Raw genomic sequence first — 20,224 nt, forward strand, 5'->3', positions numbered from 1 at the left:
TGTAAAGGATGTGACTTTAGTAGTTGTGTGTTTCACTTATGCCTTGTTTTGCAATGAACTGCTGTACTTTAGTGACTGGCTTGTTCTGGGATTGCTTTATGCATGAAATTATTCAAATTCTGGCATGGTAGGTACTATTTTAGATCCATTACAGATGTGGAAACAAGCATAAAGCTGCTTGCCCAAGGACACACAGCCAACAAGAGGCAGAGCTAGTCAGCCTGTGTCACAGCAGTGGCCGTGAGAAGCAACAGGCTAGGGGCTGATATGTGTCATTACTGAAATGAAATGGGCCTACAAAGTGTTTAGGGACCATCAAATCCTCCCCACTCACCAATGAGGTATGGTGGTCCTATAGTAGATGTGACTGCAAAGCTGCTCTCCCAGCCTTCCCACGCTAGTTCTCCCAGAGCTTCTCATTTGGTAGCCTGGGTGATGATGAGACATTGACTGAAGGTGTTAGCAAGCAGTGGGAGCTTACCGGAGGAGAAGGCCACAAGGACCTCACTTGGGTGTCACTGTTTTCTGCAAGGACTAGCTAATTGTCAGGCTCAACTAAAAAGGGGGTTCCAAGACTGTCTTGGTTGAGGCTGAGGTTAAGATTCTCTTGGGAAATGGGCTTTGTCAGGAATATACAAAAAATACCTTGTGGGAGCCTGTCCAATTTGAGTCCACTGTTTCTAGAAACTCCCTTCCATGCCTCGCATCCACTGAAGCTGTGTGTACAAGATAAACTTTCCCATTTTGCTACATTGGATTGGGCCAAAGTCAATTGATTCAAACTGAGTGAACCAGAGACCAAGAGGTTCTTCCAAGAATGATCACGAGACTTAAGGCAAGTGAACTGAGATGTGCAGAAAACCCTTCTTCAGAATGAGCTGGGTACAGCAGGACAGAAGGTTCCCTTCCCTTCCCTCTCTTCCCTCCCCCACCCAGCTCATCAGGCTTTCCAGACTGTGATTCTGAGGCTCATGGCAGTGCATTTGGATCCATGTTCTGTCCAGGCTACAAATTTCCTGCTTTGGTTTACCCACTGACGATGGCCCAGTGACCAAAGGTCCCTACGATTGACCCATGGCTCCCTTTGGGCTGCAGGTTGGCTCCTGGGTTGGGAAGTAGATCGGGCTGGGTTCTCTTTTCCTCTGATGTGACAGGAGTGGGTAGATGAAGGGGGGTGAGGGGGTGGGGTTGGGGACTGGGGGTTGGTCTGTGATAAGGTCAGGTTGGTGAGAGCCTCTGGGGCATTGCTGAAGCACAGAAAATCCAGCAGCTGAGCTGTTTCTACCTATGCCCTTGACCAAAGATGAGGCACTATGTTCTGGGCTTTTGCGCAGATGCTTGGAAGCCAGGAGGAATAGCTTGACTTCAGCAGCATCTTAGTAAAATAAGGGCAGTAGTATTTGGGATGGGCTTTGAGCCTTTGAGATGCATTGGGGGCTGAGAGCCATTAAAAAGAAAGCAACCAGGGCTGGGGATATGGCCTAGTGGCAAGAGTGCTTGCCTCCTATACATGAGGCCCTGGGTTCAATTCCCCAGCACCACATACACAGAAAATGGCCAGAAGTGGCGCTGTGGCTCAAGTGGCAGAGTGCTAGCTTTGAGCAAAAGGAAGCCAGGGACAGTGCTCAGGCCCTGAGTCCAAGCCCCAGGACTGGCCAAAAAATAAAAATAAAAAAATAATAATAATAAAAAGAAAACAACCGAAGTAAAACATGTCACAAGAGTGATACTTTGTAACCAGATAGGTTTGAATACCAATATTCATTGCCACATACTAGTGTGTGTGTGTGATCCTGGGCAAGTCATTTGCTGTTTCCTTAATAAAGTACTATGTCACATAGCCATGTGACTTGTATGGTATTGAGCATAAGCTCACTTGGCTTAAGGTATGTCCATGGGTGATGGTACTGAGTATGATGATGAGAAAGACCTAAGAGAATGATACATCCCAACTCACCTAAGAGATATATGTTGAGCAAGGAGCTACCCCCATGAGCTGCCGAGGTGTGAAGGAAGGAGAAAAACTCACCAACTGGTTTCTACTGGCTGGACACTTATAGAAATTGCTATATGCATAGATGTATTCAACACTCACAGCTCTACTGTGGTAGGTTGTATTCTGGGCCCATTTTTCTAGATGTAGAAGAAAAGTGCTGGTGGATACAAAAGAACTGCATATTGCCAGGAACAGGTGGCTCATACCTGTAATCCTAGCTACTCAGGAAGCTGAGATCTGAGGATCAAGGTTGGAAGCCAGCTTGGGCAGGACTCTTTGCTGTGTTTTTTTTTTTTTTTGCCAGTCCTGGGACTTGAACTCAGGGCCTGAGCACTGTCCCTGGGTTTTTGCTCCCAGGGCTAGCACTCTACCACTTGAGCCACAGCTCCCCTTCTGACTTTTTCTATATATGTGGTGCTGAGGAATCGAATCCAGGGCTTCATGTATGCGAAGCGAGCACTTTACCACTAGGCCATATTCCCAGCCCATGGGCAGGACTCTTACCTCCAATTAACCACACAAAAGCTAGAATTGGAGGTGTGGCTCAAGTGGTAGAGTGCTAGTCTTTAGCGAAAAAGTTAGGGGACAGTGCCCATGCCCTGAGTTCAGGCCCTAGTATTGGCATAAAAACAAACCCCAAACATTCTACACAGCAGTGACTAGGAGAACAAGCAGGTATTGCCATGTATTTGTTACCAAAAGGACAACATGCCTTGGAAGCATGACTACCAAGTCTTGTCTTCCCAGAGAAGATTATGTTAGCCTCCTAAAACTTTTCTTTTTTCCATAAAGGTGTTTTGACATGTCTCAAAGTACAAATGAATCTTAAAGATGTAAATAGGTCTTTGGGTTTTCCCCAGAGCTCCTGAGATTTCCCCATTCCCAAGCTATTTAGAAGATGTTGCATAAGGCCTGGAATAATTTGATGACTACTCTAAAATCAGCTTTTAAATTTTTTCTTCTTTGAATACATGGTATACATTAGTAATGTCATGGAATTCTGTATGAACGTTTGCAAATCAGGAATGGTCAAAAATTTCAGGATCCTACTTATTTTTCCAAGAAGGATCTGGATCTTCCGAACTTCTTGGCCAAGTTCTACCTCCAGAACTGCTTTCGCCTTCATGTCATTCAGCATGTCGAAGTCTATGAACTGTGGGATTCATAGAAGGCCAAGTGAAGCTCCATGTTGTCTGGACACCAACCCCTCCAGCCTTGGCCCCAGGGGCCCAGTGTCCAGGATACAGGAATGTCCGCCATTGAGGGAAAGTGTGTTCCCTCAGCCCTGCACCTGTTGTCTTCCTGATGCTCTCTCAAACACATCCCATTAGCCTGAATCTATACCACATGGACTGTGGTGATGTGGGCTGAGGAGCCTCACTCCAAACCAGAGAAGGAGCCATTCCTTGTACTCTGCTGTGGCCTGCCTACCAAAGCCTGAGTTCTCTGTGGAGTGTCAGGCTTCTTGCTCATGGTTTTCTACTTGAGGGCCAGGCCACCGGCCTATCAGGGCTAGGACATCTCTCAGGGTCTCACTCCCATCCCGTGCTCCTTGAAGTGGTGAGTCTGGGCTCTGTTGGGATGGGGGCCTTTCCCCAGTGGGGCCATCTGTATATTACCTTCAGACTTGTGTGTGGCCTGGTGAGACTGATGGTCATGGAGAGAGAAATAAGAAAGGATAATACCAATAGGCTCTGTTTCTATGAGGTTTTGATGAGGCTTCCATGCAATGTCTTTACACTCTACGTGGTGCCCTAGGACCAGGCCTGCTGCCCTGAGCATGTGGGCAAAGGCTAGCTACTGAGCTATCTTCCAGTTCCGAAGGCAGAGGCCACACTGCAAACCTCCCACTACAAAGTCTTGCTTGGGCTTTGGGAGATTAAAATGACTAACCACTGAGTTGGCCTCAGATGTGTGAATCTCAATATAGAGACATAAGACATTGGAAAAAACAATGCATCATGACACTGCCACATGCTAACAACCAATGGTAATAGACACTAATGATGGCGAGGCAGAAAATCCAGAAAAAGAATAAAAAATTATAAGAATGATTGGCAGAAAGTATGTTATTTACCAGGAAATGGATAGATCTGGAGATCATTATGTTGAATGAGATAAGCCAAATTCAACAAGCCAAATATCACACATTCTGCCTCATTTGTGGAGTACAGACCCAAAATAATGATGATGATGATGATGGCGACGATGATGATAGGAATGGTAATGCGTCATATGTGTAGGGGGGAATGAATGGGGGAGGGAAGGGAGGGGAAGGGATACTGAGAGGTAAAAAGGATTTCCAAATGAATGCAACATGACAATAGCCAAAATGCTGTTTAAGAAAGGAGGGGAGGCTGGGGATATAGCCTAGTGGCAAGAGTGCCTGCATCGGATACACGAGGCCCTAGGTTCGATTCCCCAGCACCACATATACAGAAAACGGCCAGAAGCGGCACTGTGGCTCAAGTGGCAGAGTGCTAGCCTTGAGCGGGAAGAAGCCAGGGACAGTGCTCAGGCCCTGAGTCCAAGGCCAAGGACTGGCCAAAAAAAAAAAAAAAAAAAAGGAGGGGAGAAGGAAGAGGGAGGGGAGAAGTAGGAATGTGGTAGAAGGGGTGAATTTGTTCAAGGTACATTGTGTGTATGTGTGGAAAAATCACAATGAAAAAAAATCATCATGCAAGCTATACTACATAACACAAAAACTAGTGTCCTTCGTAAAGAGATGGATGGTAAGCTCAGACAACTGGCAGCTACCTCCCAGGAAGTGAGGGGTGAATGTGAGAGGTCATGATCTTTCCTGGGGCCCTCATTGCCTGGTCTGAGATGACTCTGTGGTCACTTCCTCATCCTTTTCATTCTAACATTCACATTGATGTGACTTCATCCATGTCACTCCATGGCTATCACTTCTTTTATTCGCTCCAGCCTCTCAGGGCCTCACCATCAGAGTCTCAGCTCATGCCACCTTTTCTGGGCTCCATTATCCCTTTTCTGGCACTGTACTGAGGAAACTTACTACAGTCCAAAGCCAGGACCCCAGGCTCTTGTGCTCTCTCCAGCTCCAGCTGCCTTCTCTTTACTGGTGTGGCAAGACCACGAGTGGATAACTTAGCAGTGTAGTGCTGCCCCCCAGTTGGAGAGGGCAGCTTCTTGGGGAAGTGTGGGGTGGTCATGGATTTTGGAATGCTACTATTAAGTCTGTAAAGTGGCAACACTACCAGTAAAGAAACCTGGGGTTACCAGCTGGCCAGGGCTGCTTAGAACTTTCTGACTTTGGCTCTCAGAGTTCCATGTCCTGGAAAACTCCTCGGTCATCCTAAAACCTACCCCTTCCCTGCTTTTCCACGCAAATAGCATTCATGCAGCTTAATTTGGCCAGGCCTACAGCCTCCATCTGTTTCACCTCCCAGGAGACTCGTCCATCTGTCTGCCTCCCCTGAGGTTGGGCCTTTCGGCCTCTCTGTTTGGAATGAAGTCTCTGTTGTAGGAATGGAGTCTTTCATATCAAATGGGGAAGAGACCCTGGATCACAACAGGGTCTGGATCAGGTCTCTTCCTTGTCTCTGGTCCTCAGGAAGACCCTAATGAGACCTCCTTCCTCCCCTACTACAATCAGAACTTCAGAGAATCCTGACTCACTATTTGTTAGCATGACCCCTTAACAGACATCCCTATCTTAATCATGCTTTCCCCTATCTTCCCCACCCTGGGTAGAACACATGTAAGTTCCAGGTGGCCATTTGTTTGGGGATAAAGGTGTTTGAGGAGGAGAAAAGACAAACTCCCCCTTGTTCTCACTCTGCTTTCCAACAGGACTATCCTGAGTGTCACGTGAGGTCAAAACATGTTTGCCTCTTTATCTATCTATTTATTTATTTATTTTCATCTGGCTCATAGTGACTCGAGGCCATTTTGCTCTGTGCTCAACTTTATGGTGCTAGGAAGCTCCATGGGTGCATGTGTCTAGGGATAAGTAGCAGGTTTTTGGTACAGAGTGTATCCCGAGATCTTGGCATAGCCAATACACACTATATGTGGGGGGTGGGGGGTGGAGTCCTTACCTTGTACCTTGTGCCCAGGTTTAAATAAATGCACTGCTTTTTGTGGACAAAGTGGAATGTGATCGTGTCCTGTCTCCTTATCTCTACTTGGATGTACTGGTTGAGTTTCAAGGTGATGGGCCGAACAGGTGGTGCATGAGAGTGGATGCCTAGGTTCCACCAGTTCCAGGCCTTCTGGCGCTTGCCTTCCAGGAAGTAGTATCCCAGATTGATGCTCAAGGTGGACCTAGACAGAGAAAGTGGGGCAGATAACTGCACTGCAGAGCCCTGGCCTTGGTTTCAACCATCCTTCATCAGAGTGGGGCTCTGGTCCCCCTCCTTCCTCACACATTTCCCTTTTCTCCTGAGCCCACAGAAAGACCCTTAATATCTTGGAATATGGAAGAGATTCCAGCAAGGAAGGCCTAGCAGAGACCAGGTGCTGCCTTCAGTTCTGGCTCTATCTTCACACAGCCTCTCAGAGCCTGGCCTCTCGTCAGTTCCACATGCTTTCTGTCTCTGGTCTTGGTGCTCTGAACAGTGGATCTGTCTGCTATCTGTCCCCACTCTGCCTTTCTATCTGTCCTTGCTTGGCCTTTCAACTCATCACATTCCTTTTGCTCTGACTTCTGCTATGCAAGTCTCACCAGCAGCCCCTACACTTGGTGTCATGGGGGCTGTCATGGCTCCAGGGAATGGAATGAAGGAAGGAATGATGCAGAGACCTAGGCTGGTTATGAGAGGATAGGTTTAGGGGAACCTAGATTACCCAGTCTACTGTGCCATGCCTGCACACTCGGGCTATCTAGGACCTGGTGGGTTTGGCTCAGAGGCAGTAGGGTTGGCTCTGAGCTGATTAGATGGCCTGGTCACTCTCCAGTCTCAAATCTTCCCAGAACTTTCTCTTGCCTAAACTAAGTGCAGCCTCTTAATCTCCTTCACCTTTGGGCTCCTACCTCTTCTATCTCATTCCTCTTGAGCTAAACAAGAGGCTGTCTGTACAATGCTGAATTACACACCTGGGCTTCGAAGCCTAGACTCTCTTGGACCAAAGCCTACTCTAACCATTAGCAAGATGTGTGATCTTGGACCAGTTACTTAACCTCCAGCCGCATAACAAAATGTTTAGAAATTGCTTTTGGGACTGTGGATTCTGACTGCAACACCCAAGTCTCCAAAGCCCTTGCTAACCTCCCATTGAGACCCCTGCAACAGGGAGAAGCTGGGGCATTGGAGGGAATTCTCACAAGATTTCACTTGCAAGGTGTTGGGGTCCATCTTCCCCCCTAGATGGAAGGGGCCTGATGCACCTCCCCCAGCTGGGGAATGCGGCCCTTCCATCCTCTCTACATTGGAATCCGGAGAAACCGGTTGGGCAAAGAGACCCCCGACTTAGCTGGCAGCCAGCCTGGCGCCTACCAGCCCCGCCCTGGTTTGGCGCGCTCAGAGTGATGTAGCCCCTTGGAGGTCAAGTGACCAGCCCCTTGGAGGTCACCTGACAGTTCATGGCCTATGGGAATCCTGGCCAACCCCCTTCCCCTGATCATCTCCCCTTGTCCCTCTCTCAATAAAGTTAGTTCGCTCTCAGAAGCTGACTCCGTGGTCTATGTACGTTAGCTCCCAAGATAGGATAGCGGTCACATTGCCACGCGGGTCGCGCGCACGCAGGACGGAGCCGCCCCTACGTCTCACCCTGACAGACCTGCAGGCCGAGGGTTAGGGGAGAGGACGATACGAGGGTAATAAGAGAGAAAATAAGCATTTGAGCCGGAGCAGAGAAAGCAGACCCAACAGCAAGGGGTGCTTAGGAGGGGAAGTCAGCAGTTGATGGTCCCATCATCATTGCTCTCTCACGCCTGGGGAGGCCAAGTTGCCATGGCAAACTTGTGGATCTCTAAGCACAGGGCCTGTCTTGGTAGTCGATCCTGGTACTTCTCCTTTTTCTAACTTGCATGACTCAAGAGCCAGGGAAGGAGGAAGGCAGGGGTGGGAAGGGGCTGAAGATCACTTCCTCCATGGCTTTTCTGAAGCCAGGCATTACAGGGACTCGGGACTCCAGCTTACCAGACATTCCCGTTTCTGTCGTAGAATGTTGCATGGCCAGAGTTGTTGACGAGGGCCCGGATCATTGCATTTTTACTGTCTTCCAGAACAATGTATGTGAACATTGCAGCCCTTGTACAGGAAATGAGCATGGCCAGGTTGCCTGATGGATAGCTGGAAGACGGTTAAGGCAGAAGCATTCCCTTTGGACATTCTGTCTCCCCAAAAGGACATAGTCCTCAGTCATATCCCACACCCCAGCCCCCAATCACACACTTGTATGTGCCAATATGAACATCTCCCCTGCTCCAGAGGATACTGGATCTGGCCTGTCCCATCAGGAAAGAGAACTTTGAAGATGTTCTCATTGGGGTAGAGAAGTAATTTCCCATCACCTTGATGCATCTGGGAAGAAAAGAGACTGATTGGAATACACTGAAAGTATGTGTGGAATGGTAACAATGAAATATGCCTCTGTATGATATAAGCTAATAAAAATAAAAATAACCTAAAGCAAGCTACTTCTCTACTCACACATGTTTGTTCAGCTTTGTTTAAATCAATCAATTAATGATGATTGAATTTGTTTCTTTGGGTTTGGTTTTTGAATTTTCTTTTTTTCTCTATATTTTTAATTAGCATTAATTAGTTGTACAAAAGGGTTTCATTTTGATATGCCCATATATGCGTATTATGTACTTTGATCAGGCTTGCCTCCTCCATCCCTTCCCCTTGTCTCCCTTCTCCCACCTCTTCAGAGTTTTAATTTCAGTAATGGCCACTAACATGGTATCAATGTCCTATGTCCTTTTTTCTCTCCCTAGAGAATCTAAAACATTTCTACTTTCCTGGATTTGTGTTACCTTCCTTTCTTTGAAAGCTGTGTAGTTGAATAAGCAGCATGTTCACATGGCTGGAGAAAGTTCTTCACTGGCAAGTAAGTCAGATGAGCAATGAGACAAGTCAGGTGTCACACACTTGGGAAGAGAGCAACCTGGGGCAGCCTCCCGAGTAGCTAGGATTGAGGGTGGGAACCACCGGCACCAGGTGGCTCAGAATGGCTTTGCTTAGTAATACGTATTAAAGCTTCAAGACATGGGTCTTCTCATAGCTCAATAGCTCATTTCATTTTAGCATTGAATAATAAGTCTATTGTGTGGATATACTGCAGTTTATTCACTGTGTATTTGCTCCTAATAGAGGAGGAACATATATGTATTTTCTTGATTTTACTCTTTCTATATAGGTTAAGAGGCAAAAGAATCTTAATAACTCCTAGTAAAAACCACGATCAACCCGCCAATAACCCTCACACATTAGGCCTCCATACATTAGATGTTTTTCTAATTTGGGTTCTGGTGTGTGTGCCTCATCGGAGCCAAGAGAAAAAGAAGAAAAGTAACAAGTTGTGCAAAGGGAGAGCTCCTCACCCTGCCATCTTTACCTTCATCATCTTCTGCATCCACTCTGTATCTAGTTCTAATTTTTTCTGAAGCTCCGCATTCCTTTTTTTCATCGCCAGCTTCTCCTTCTGTTTGGCTTCAAACTCCATGGTTGGTTCATGGGATAGAATATATGTATAAGTAGTTAAGTCCTTCCCCTTGTGACCTGCCAACGATCAAATGATTGTGTTCAACTCAGTGATTGGGTCAGGATGGGACTTTTAGGGAAGAGGATCTCTCAAGGTGCCAAAGGCAGCTAGAAGGTTTGGGGAATTAGAAGAAAAAAGGCTGCCAAGTAGGAAGAGGAGCAAGGCCTTGGAAGAAAGAAAGGCCGGGCTGAAATTCCAGGTTAGTCTGGAATTTTTCATTCATTCATTAATTCACTCACTTGAAAGGACCCCATGTGTGCCAGCTCAGTGCTAGGTGGTGAGGAGTAGCCAGGTCAGACATGGAGACTTGAGGGGTGATGTGACCATGTCCTAACCCCAGAGCAAAATGTGGAACCTTCACCAAATAAGAGGTGTGGCTGAAATAAAGGCTCAATGGAGGGATGGGCTAATGAAGCAAATCCACCCTTGCCGTGTTGACTTACTCAAAATATAAACGTAAAGGGCAAGGCTTGGGTCCTTTAAAAATGTCTGATGTCTGGGCCTCAAACTACATCTAGGATTTATTGTTACATGTCATTGTCAGTTTTGGAAATTTCTGAAGAGGCCGAGTGAAAATCATAGAATCTTTCAAAACTTTCAGGCCCATGCATGTAATCTCAGAGCTTGAGTGGTAGAGGCAAGAGCAATTCAAGGCCAGTCTGGACTATATGAACTATCCCCCGCAAATGTGTTTTTATGTATACATATATTCATCAATCTTTTGATGTACATTTAACTCAAAGCAGTTTTTTCCCCCTCAAAGTTATCTCCTTCCCTCCCTTCCTTCCTTCCTTCCTTCCTTCCTTCCTTCCTTCCTTCCTTCCTTCCTTCCTTCCTTCCTTCCTTCCATCCTTCCTCTTTTCTAATGGAGTTTAATCTCACAGCCATGCATTTACTAGGGAAGAGCTCAACCTACCACTTAAAAAACACCCAAACCCTTCTTTCTTTAGTTTGCTTTTCAGATAGGGTCTCTCATTTTTGCCTGGGATGGCCTTGAATTGATATCTTTCTACCATAGCCTCCCAATTAACTGGTGTGCAACACCATGCTTGATTCCAAAAACTATTTTTTTATTGAAATTAATAAAAAAGGCATACAACTTAGTGTTTCATAGCAACACTTCCTCTCTCTCTCTCTGTCTCTCTGTATGTGTGTGTGTGAGAGAGAGACAGAGAGAGAGAGAGTGAGAGAGAGAGAGAGCACTTGAACTCAGGGGCTGTGTGCTTCCTAGACAGGCTATCTACCAATTGAGCCACATATCTAGCCTCTTTTGCTCTGGTTATTTTTCTTTTCTTTTCTTTCTTTCTTTTTCTTTCTTTTTTTTTTTTTTTGCCACTCCTGGGGCTTGAACTCAGGGCCTAAGCACTGTCTGTGGCTTCCTTTTGCTCAAGGCTAGCAATGTACCACTTCAGCCACAGCGCCACTTCTGGCTTTTTCTGTTTGTGTGGTGCTGAGGAATCAAACCCAGGGCTTCATGCATGCTAGGCAAGCACTCTACTGCTAAGCCAAACTCCCAGCCCCGCTCTGGTTATTTTTGAGATAAGGTCTCACTTTGTGTCTGGGTCAGTTTAGATCCTGTTTTTGCTTCCCTGTTTAGGGTGGCAGGCAATTACTAGCACATTTAGTTATTGGTTGGGATGCGGGGGTCTTGCTAACTTTTCCCCTGGGCTGGCCTAGAACCACAGTCCTCCTGATCTCTGTTTCCTGAGTAGCTAGGATTACAGGTGTAAATCACCAGTGCCTAACTGCAATACTTTCTTTTTTTTGAGCGGTGACATTGGGTTGAATTCAAGGCCTTGCAATTGCTAGTCAGTTGCTCTATCATTTGAGCCACACTTCCAGCTCTGTGATACTTCTCTTATATTCCATTTTTGTCCAACTTTATAACAAGTGAAGTAAATTTTTTTCAGTGTTGGGGATGGAACCCAGGGAGTTCACTATTTCCTGCTTATTCTCAGCCCTACCCCTACCATGGGACAAACCCACTGAGGTGTGTCTAGGTTAGGTCTGTCTTGTCTGATATTGTGTTGCTTGCAGCTAGGATTTTCCTAGCCCCAACGGGACTTGAGTGAGCAGTCCTTAGCAGCTAGATGCCCACAAGAGAGCAGACATTGCGGGACCGTGGGGACCAGTGCTTACCCTCATGAGACCAGTCTGAGTCTCTGTACTCAACAGATTTCTTCATCCTAAAAGGAAAGTGAGTCATCTTTAAAAGTCAAGACTTAATTCATGTTATGTGTCATGTTTTGTGGTGTGGCTAGAGCTTGCAGTCTCTTATGTGGAGGAAGCAGAATGGATGGTTTTTGCTGTCTGAGCAGGATTCCGGTCCAACCAGTGCTCAGGGATAAAGGGATGGCATGCAGTGTTCTTCAGTGTGTCCCACCAGGGCTCCAACTGATCTTCAGCCTGGGCATACAGGTTGACCCCAAACCCTTCCTAATGAATGCAATCAGAGTCATCTTAGGGCCAGGAAAAGATGGTGTGTGTGTGTGTGTGTGTGTGTGTGTGTGTGTGTGTGTGTGTGTGTGAAGGAGTCAAGCCAAGGAGAATTAAGCTGGTGTGGTTTGATTTCCTATGCCTTGTCCATGTCCCTAGGATGTTTCCATTCCAAAATAGCTTGGGAAAATGGCATCATCTGTGAACCAGACAGAGTTATCTGAAACCTCTTTGCACAAAACAGGAAACTTATAAGTAGCCTCACTTAAAAAGCTTATCCTGAAAGCCACACTCAAGTTTCTAGACTGTCAAAGTGATCAAGTTCTTTATCCCTTTCACATCAATACACCAAGTGAGTCATCCTGGCATTTCAACCTTCTATTGTTTTTTTCCTCAGTAATAACAGTCTCCGGGGCAGCTGTGTTTCCTGGCTCTCAGAGCAGAGTCGCTTAGAAAGGGAAGGCACCAGAAAGTGAATGTTTCAGCTGTAATTGGACTTGAGAAAGAGGACTTTGCTATGATAAATTTTAAATGCTTAGTACACATTCCTTCAGGAGAGCACAATAATTTAATCATGAGCAACTTCTAGAGTAAATATCTTTTGCTTGAAAGGGCTATACTATTGCACCTAGCAGAGATCAGTGGGTTGCTATTTGTTCCCAGAAAACAGAGGTGTGGTTCAAGTGGTAGAGCACCATCCTTGAATAAAAAGGCTAAAGAACAGTGCCAAGGCCCTGACTTCAAGCTCCAGAACCAGCACATAATACACACACACACACACACACACACACACACACACACACACACACACACGTAAGGACTAGGGGTAGGGTAGGGGGCTTGTCTTTGGAATGACAGACAGATATCCAGTGCAGGTAAGAGTTAGCTAGAAGCACCCAGGGTCTTTTGGGAAGGACTTGGGGTCTCTCCCTTGGTGTTTTGCCCACCATTGCAAATGCGTAGAATCCCTACCTGTTTTCCCCTTAGTGGCAGAGGCTGTGGGGTGCACACACCTGTGCCCTGAACTGGTGTGATGTGGTGCCAGGAATTCACTGTGATAGCTGAGATGGGAAGGAAGGGGAGGAGGCAGCACTCAGGTGGCAATGTTGGCTTACTAGGATGTCACTTGGTATTTGTATTGGCTAATCCACATTATGTTTTGCTCCAGGGAGTTCTCTGAAGAGTGTGTGTGTGTGTGTGTGTGTGTGTGTGTGTGTATTTGGCCTTCCTCCTCCCTGGAGAAACTCAGTGGGGATCTGTTGCTCATGACTACCAAGTCACAGTGGAAGTGGCTGGCATGTTGTTGGATCTCTTGCTGACTTGGTAAATGTCTGAACTCACCACAGTGATTATGTCTGTCACCCACACTCTGTGTTAGTTGCCATTGCTGGAGAATCCACTACACACCCTTAAGGACCGCCCCCTCCCCCCCACACAAAGTTTCTGATAACATCTTCTATACCACAGTCTAGATACTTGGGACCTGATGTCTTGCCAGCTACAAATGCCTGGTCCCAGCAATCGCTTTCCAATAAACTTGTACTTCTCCACTTCATAGCTTAGCACTCTGGCCCCTCAAGTCAGTGAAATGCATAGCTCTCCCTCCTTTAGTACATGGCAAAAAAACACCAGCCTGCCTGGGAGAAAGCTAGGGGGAGCTTGATGGCCAGATACTCTTGTCTCTTTTTTGAATACAGGCTGAGCTTTGTTCCTTTTGCACAAGTTTGCTCTTCTTCCAAGGCTTTTCCTGCCCTAGATCTGCAGCCTCTGCCACCTTTGTTTCCTCCTTGTGCCTCCCATGTTCTGATGTCCTTGCTCTTGGTTTCAGCCCTGGCCCCAATAGCTGGATTATTCTGTCTCATCTGTGCCCTTGAGCTTGTCCTGAGCCTGCTCCTTGGCTCAGGGGACATGCCTGGCTCTGTGTCTTCTCAGTTGTTATTTCCACATTACCAGTGCTGGTCTCTGGTCTCCCAGAGCTCATGGCCCCAGCTTTTGTTAACTTACTTTTTCTGCTTTGTTCTGCCTTCACCATCCATTTGCTTATTCAGAGAACTGTCAGTGAAATCTTCCACTTCACTAGGAGATAACACATCACTGATTCTGCTAACCTTTGACTTATGAGTGTTGTTTAAAAACTGCAAAAGAACCACAAAAGGAAATAACAGCAAGTGGAAAAGGAATGATTTAATATGACTGCCAAGACATATTATGTCTGGTTTGGAAGTTAAATGCAATCACCACCACCCCCCCCCCCCAAGGTTCCTGGGTTAAGGGCTTGGTCCTAGGTGGTACTATTAGAGGTGTGGAACCTTTTAAAGGTGGGTCTTAGTGGGAAGTCCTTAGATCATAAGACACATGCTCTCCAAGGGGATTCTGGGATCACAGTCTTCCTCTTTCTGCTTCCTGGCTCCAGATGGGACAGCTTGCTCTGACATGTGTTCCTGCCATGATGTGCCACTCTTACCAGAGGCCCCAAACCAATGGGACATGCACTTCAACAGCTATGAGCCCAAGCAAGCTTCTCCTTAGTTCATAAGTATCCTGTTCAGGTATTTTATTATAGTGATGCCAAACAGGCTAACTCCCAACCTATTGTGAGATGCCAATGTCTGTGCTCCAGATGTCACTTCCGTAGCCCTAGGACCCAGGCATCTAAGGACAGTGTGGTACAGCAGAGGGAAAGGACTTTCTCTGTGCCATCTGTGTACCATCCTTTGTCCTGTGGCCTTTAGGGCAGTACATCTTGTATTTGGAGTTTCACAACAGATTTCATGACTGGCTTTTATGAATGACTGTCCTTTACTTCTTACCTGTGGGGGGCTCAATTCCAGTCTATAATAGTTACCTGAGAGACAAGACATGGAACATATTCTATCACTTGTTTTTTCTTTCTCAATTTCATCTCACTCACCTAAAACCATCCTTGCTAATTGTTCACTAAAAGCTCCTAGGCTTATACAGGAAAAGCAACTAATTTCTGTTATATTTGGGGGACAGGAAGTATTGACTACCTGGCAGTAGCAATAAAATGATTTCCTGGGGTATCCTATATTTCCAATGCTTCAACTATGTGCTAAGGATTCTGTTCTCTATTGAGCTGTGTTCCCCTTTCCTAGCTTCATTAGGTTAAAGCTTTGATCCCTAGTATCTTAGCTGGTGATCTTGTATGGAGATAGAGTCTTTACAGAGGGAAAGTTAAAATGGGGTCATTAGATTGGGCCTTCATCCAAAGTGACTGGTGTCCTTGTAAAAGAGGAAGCACAGGGAGGGAAGATGGTGTGATGACATGACCGACGTGACACGGGGAGAGGACGCCATGCACACACCAAGGATAGAGGCTGAAACAGATCCTCCCCTCACAGCCCTCAGGAGGAACCAAGACTCCCAGCACTTTGATTTTGGACTTTCAGCCTTCAGAACTGAGTCAATACATTTCTGCTGTTTAAGCCACTCTGTTTCTGGCACTTTGTCACAGTGTCCCAGCAGACTAACACAGATTCCTAATCAAGATCTCCAGCCAAAAACTTCCTGCAAGGATCTCGATGGCGTATTCCCAGTTTCCGGTGGATTGCATCTGGATGGCCTGCAGGCATTTCAAACTCAGTATGCCCGATTGGAACTTGCTTGTCCTCCTACAAGCGTGTCCATCAGTACTGAGGATAACCTGGACCTGTGTCATGGCAAGGGTTTTGGGCATGGGTCTAGCAGCCAGATGTCTTCATTCGCTCATCTGTACTGCTGCTTCCTCAGCCCTTCTTAGTCTCCCTACTCCCATCCATCATCCATGAGGTTACCAAGGTGACCTTTAAAAGATGCAAAAAGGATCCTGTCACTCATGAAAAAATTCAATCAATATTGTGGGGGACTTTAGCTGGACCCATGTTTCATACTGTTTCCCCAAATAAAGTCCAAATTATATATATATACATATATATATGTATATATATACATATATATGTATATATATACACATATATTGTCAGAAGTGAATTACAAAATATTTTTTATAAATATCAAACATTTTTATTTTGTTTTGTTTTTGTTTTTTTTTTTGGCCAGTCCTGGGGCTTGGACTCAGGGCCTGAGCACTGTCCCTGGCTTCTTTTTGCTCAAGGCTAGCACTCTGCCACTTGAGCCACAGCGCCACTTCTGGCCATTTTCTGTATATGTGGTGCTGGGGAATCGAACCCAGGGCCTCATGTATATGAGGCAGGCACTCTTGCCACTAGGCCATATCCCCAGCAAATATCAAACATTTTAATAGACATTAAGCAATACTTAGTAAAAAGAGAAAAAAAGTAATTAACAGGACTATCCCAAAACGACAATACCATGAAAAAAACGTGGGATACATGACACAAACTGAAAAAAAGAGGTTACAACATAGATGTCAGATAGGAAGTTCTTGCTGGATCATAGTTTGAGGCCAGACAAAGCAGGACAGTTTATGAGACTCTTATCTCCAATTAATCACTAAAAAGCTGGAGGTGGTGCTGTAACTCAAGTAGTAGAGCACCAGCCTAGAGAGAAAAAGCTATGAGACAGTACCCAGACCCTGAGTTCAAGCCCAGTACCAACACACACACACACACACACACACGTACACACACACACACACACACAATTCTTTCTATTCTAAAGGAGAAATACAATTACATAATGCTATTGGAGACAATGGAATACTATGAATTTTTAAAATAGGTAGTAAAGGAAAAGTAAGCTAAAGACTAGAATGCGTATTATGACACCAGTTGCATGTTTGTGCATGTATGACAATTTCTAGAAGCACCCTAAAGAGCTGCACAGTTATTTCTAGGTAGTAAGGTGGTAGAGCCTTGAAAGACTCATTTCAATGGCCCTTTCCTTTTAGCATTTTGATATTTAAAAAGTCTGAGCTTCAAGATTCAAAAACTAGGTTGACTCAAGATATCTAAGCAAAAAAATAAAGACAAATCTAGTTTGTTCACACTTCTGCCTAAAATCCTTTCATGATAGAGCCCTGGGCTGGTGTGGTGCTGGGTTGGGAGCTTCCTGCTCAGACCACTAGCCCCATAGAACTTTCTAGAATGCTGCAAAACATGAAGCTATGGGAGGAAGTGTCCCCTGTGAGTGCCGCTTGCTCCAATATTTGGAGGTGAGTGTCTCAAATCTCTATCCAACTTACTTCATCACTGTTCTCATCACTCTTCTTCCTGTCTTCAGGCCCATTCCAGAAGCTTCTTTGAGCAAGAGACCCCCAGGCTTCCCGTTCTTTGGGAGATGCATCAAAAGGGAACAGGACAAGGACAAAGAAGGAGTAAAAGAAAAGAAGGAAGAGTTTAATTTATGATAGTACTCTTTTTTTTTTTGAAAAAAATGTTAATGAGACCAAATACATTTGTCAGATTACCTAAACTTCAACTTTGGGGATCCTAACAAAATAGGAATTTCAGCTGCTGACTGAAAGCAGCAAGGGTATGTTTCTTCTTCTTTTTTTTAAATTTAAATTATTTATATATTTCACCTGAAGTGGTTGTGAAAAGGAATTTCAATCTTGATCAGTGTCAGTCTGACAAGGTGCTGCTTGAGTGAGCTGTGGCTGAAGTAAGGGAGAAAGGATAAGCAGAAAACCGGAGAAGAGCAGTGCATGCCCAGCAGGGGAATAGGTCAGAGCAGATAGCGATGTTAGACAGGCTGACACAATGCAGGGTCACAAGAAGCCTGGAGTGGAGCATGCAGGAAGGCAGCAAGTGAGTTCATATTGTAGAGGAAGAGCAGGGGCCGCCTCTTGCAAGGACCTCACAGGCTGAAGGAAGAACTCTGGATTTTATTCTAAATTCCAGGAAATATGGACTGGGTGTGGTGATACATACTGGTAATCTTAATTACCTCAGAGGTGGAGACAGGAAGATGGAGGTTCAAGGTTAGCCAAGGCAAAAGGTTAGCAACCGAGCTTGTGGTTCCAGCTAGTCAGAAGGTGGGGGTGGCAGGATCATGGTGCGAGACCAGACCAGATAAAAGCGCTAGACCATATCTGAAAAATCACTAAAGCATCCTTGTTATACATTTTGGGGTGGACAGGGGACACAAAGATCTATCTATACCTACATCTACATCTATATCTTTTATTTTTGTTGGCCATAGGGCTTGAACTCTGGGCCTGGGTGCTGTCCCTGAGCTCTTCAGCTCAAGGCTAGTGCTCTATTACTTGAGCCACAGTGCCACTTTTGGTTTTCTGGTGGTTAACTGGAGATAAGAGTCTCATGGACTTTCCTGCCCTGGCTGGCTTTGAACCGCCATCCTCTGATCTCAGCCTCCTGAGTAGCTGGGATTACAGGCATGAACCACCAGTGACTGGGCTACATCTATATCTGTAGCTATATAGCTATATCTATGTCTCTATAGAGTTTGAGATAGATATAACTCTGATATTTATGTGACATATACACATATGCATACACAGGTACCTATGTACACTCATGATAAATATATACATGTGAGCTAGCTATACATTATATACCACATATACTACATATGCACATACACACAAGTGGTACAGACATATATATCATGCATACATATATGTTGCATGTACATATCTCATGTGTATATATATTTCACATGTACATTTGTGACAAAGATTCTTTCATAAGCCATTAGGTGAAATCTAATTACCTTCAGCAAGAACCTCATGAGGTCTCTTCAGTCTCTACATCAGTTTTGTTGTTGATGATGGACCTGACTTTTGCAGGGCTTTTGTTTTGTGAGACAGCGTTCTACACATTGGGTTGTACCACCATAAAGATTCTCTCCTGCCTTTCCTCCCCATAGGACTCAACAAACTCTCCTTAAGAAATCTTTGAGGACAGAGCTCCAACTGTGTGTGTGTGTGTGTGTGTGTGTGTGTGTGTGTGTGTGTGTGTGTGTGAGAGAGAGGGGGGGGGGGGAGAGGGAGAGGGAGAGGGAGAGGGAGAGGGAGAGGGAGAGGGAGAGGGAGAGGGAGAAGGAGAGGGAGAGGGAGAGATAATGTATCCCATCAGATCCCATTTCCCAGACCTCAGGAACTCAGCAGCAGACTGGACTTTCTTCAGATATGGGGCCTCTATACTGGAGCTTTTGAATAGGAAGACAGACCTCTAGTCCTATTATAGGTGACTACAGAAATAGTCATCTTCTATTTCCTGTTTTATCCTCCTCACATGTCCCTATGTCCCCTCCAGGGCTTAGGACAAATGGAGCAGAAGGAAGGATCCATCACTAGGGTGACTTCCCCGCCCAGGACCCTCTGCACAGAGCGGGGATCCTGAAAGATTCTGCTGGGCTCTCACCGGTAGGTCTCTCTGGTGACATTTCACTGGTGTCACGCACTGAAGAAGAATAGAAAAAATGATTATTAATGTGTGCAGTAGGATGGACTAGCCTAGAACATTTAATCCCGAAGGGAATTGATTTACGCTTTCCAGTGGGTTTGTGAGGGACAAGGCTGGTCAAGGGAAGGAAGGGACTGAAGCTCAAGGACACCTCTGGCCTGTATAGGGAACCTTTCTTTATCTCCTCTTGGCGTTGGTAACTTCCTCTGGGACTGCAATAATCTGGCACTTCTCTGGTCACCCTGGGGCTGGTGTGGACCCCAGGAAAGACCTTACAGTGCGTTTACCCCTGTACAAATGGTAAAACAACAAAACACTTAAGTTTAACATTTCTAGACCAATAAGGCTATATTGATTTCTGTACAATGCCAACTCAACCTGGATACAATGCCAAGTCAACACAGAAAATTTCTATTGTATTAGTGGCTTATGTAGCTTGTGGTTGAGTGAGGTACCTGGCATCAAATGACTTCCTTTCCCTGTGCCTCTCCATCCTGGCTAACAGAGGAAGATCTAATATAAATCACCAACTCATCTTTCCCTGTGAACTCTGGTATGTCCATCCAAATCTTTTAGAATCTGATTGTGTTATCTCCATAATCCAATAGCTTCCGGTCATCGATGAGTCTAAGCATTAGTTCTACACCTGCATAGAAATCAGTCTTAAAAACCTTGTACTGAGCAGAGCTCTGTATCGCTCTTCTGGAAACTAAAGATGGATTCACTAAATAGAGTCTCTGGATGGTATTCAGTCAGTCATTGTCCC

The sequence above is a fragment of the Perognathus longimembris genome, chromosome 3 (genome assembly GCF_023159225.1).
Source record: "Perognathus longimembris pacificus isolate PPM17 chromosome 3, ASM2315922v1, whole genome shotgun sequence".
Lineage (NCBI taxonomy): Eukaryota > Metazoa > Chordata > Mammalia > Rodentia > Heteromyidae > Perognathus > Perognathus longimembris.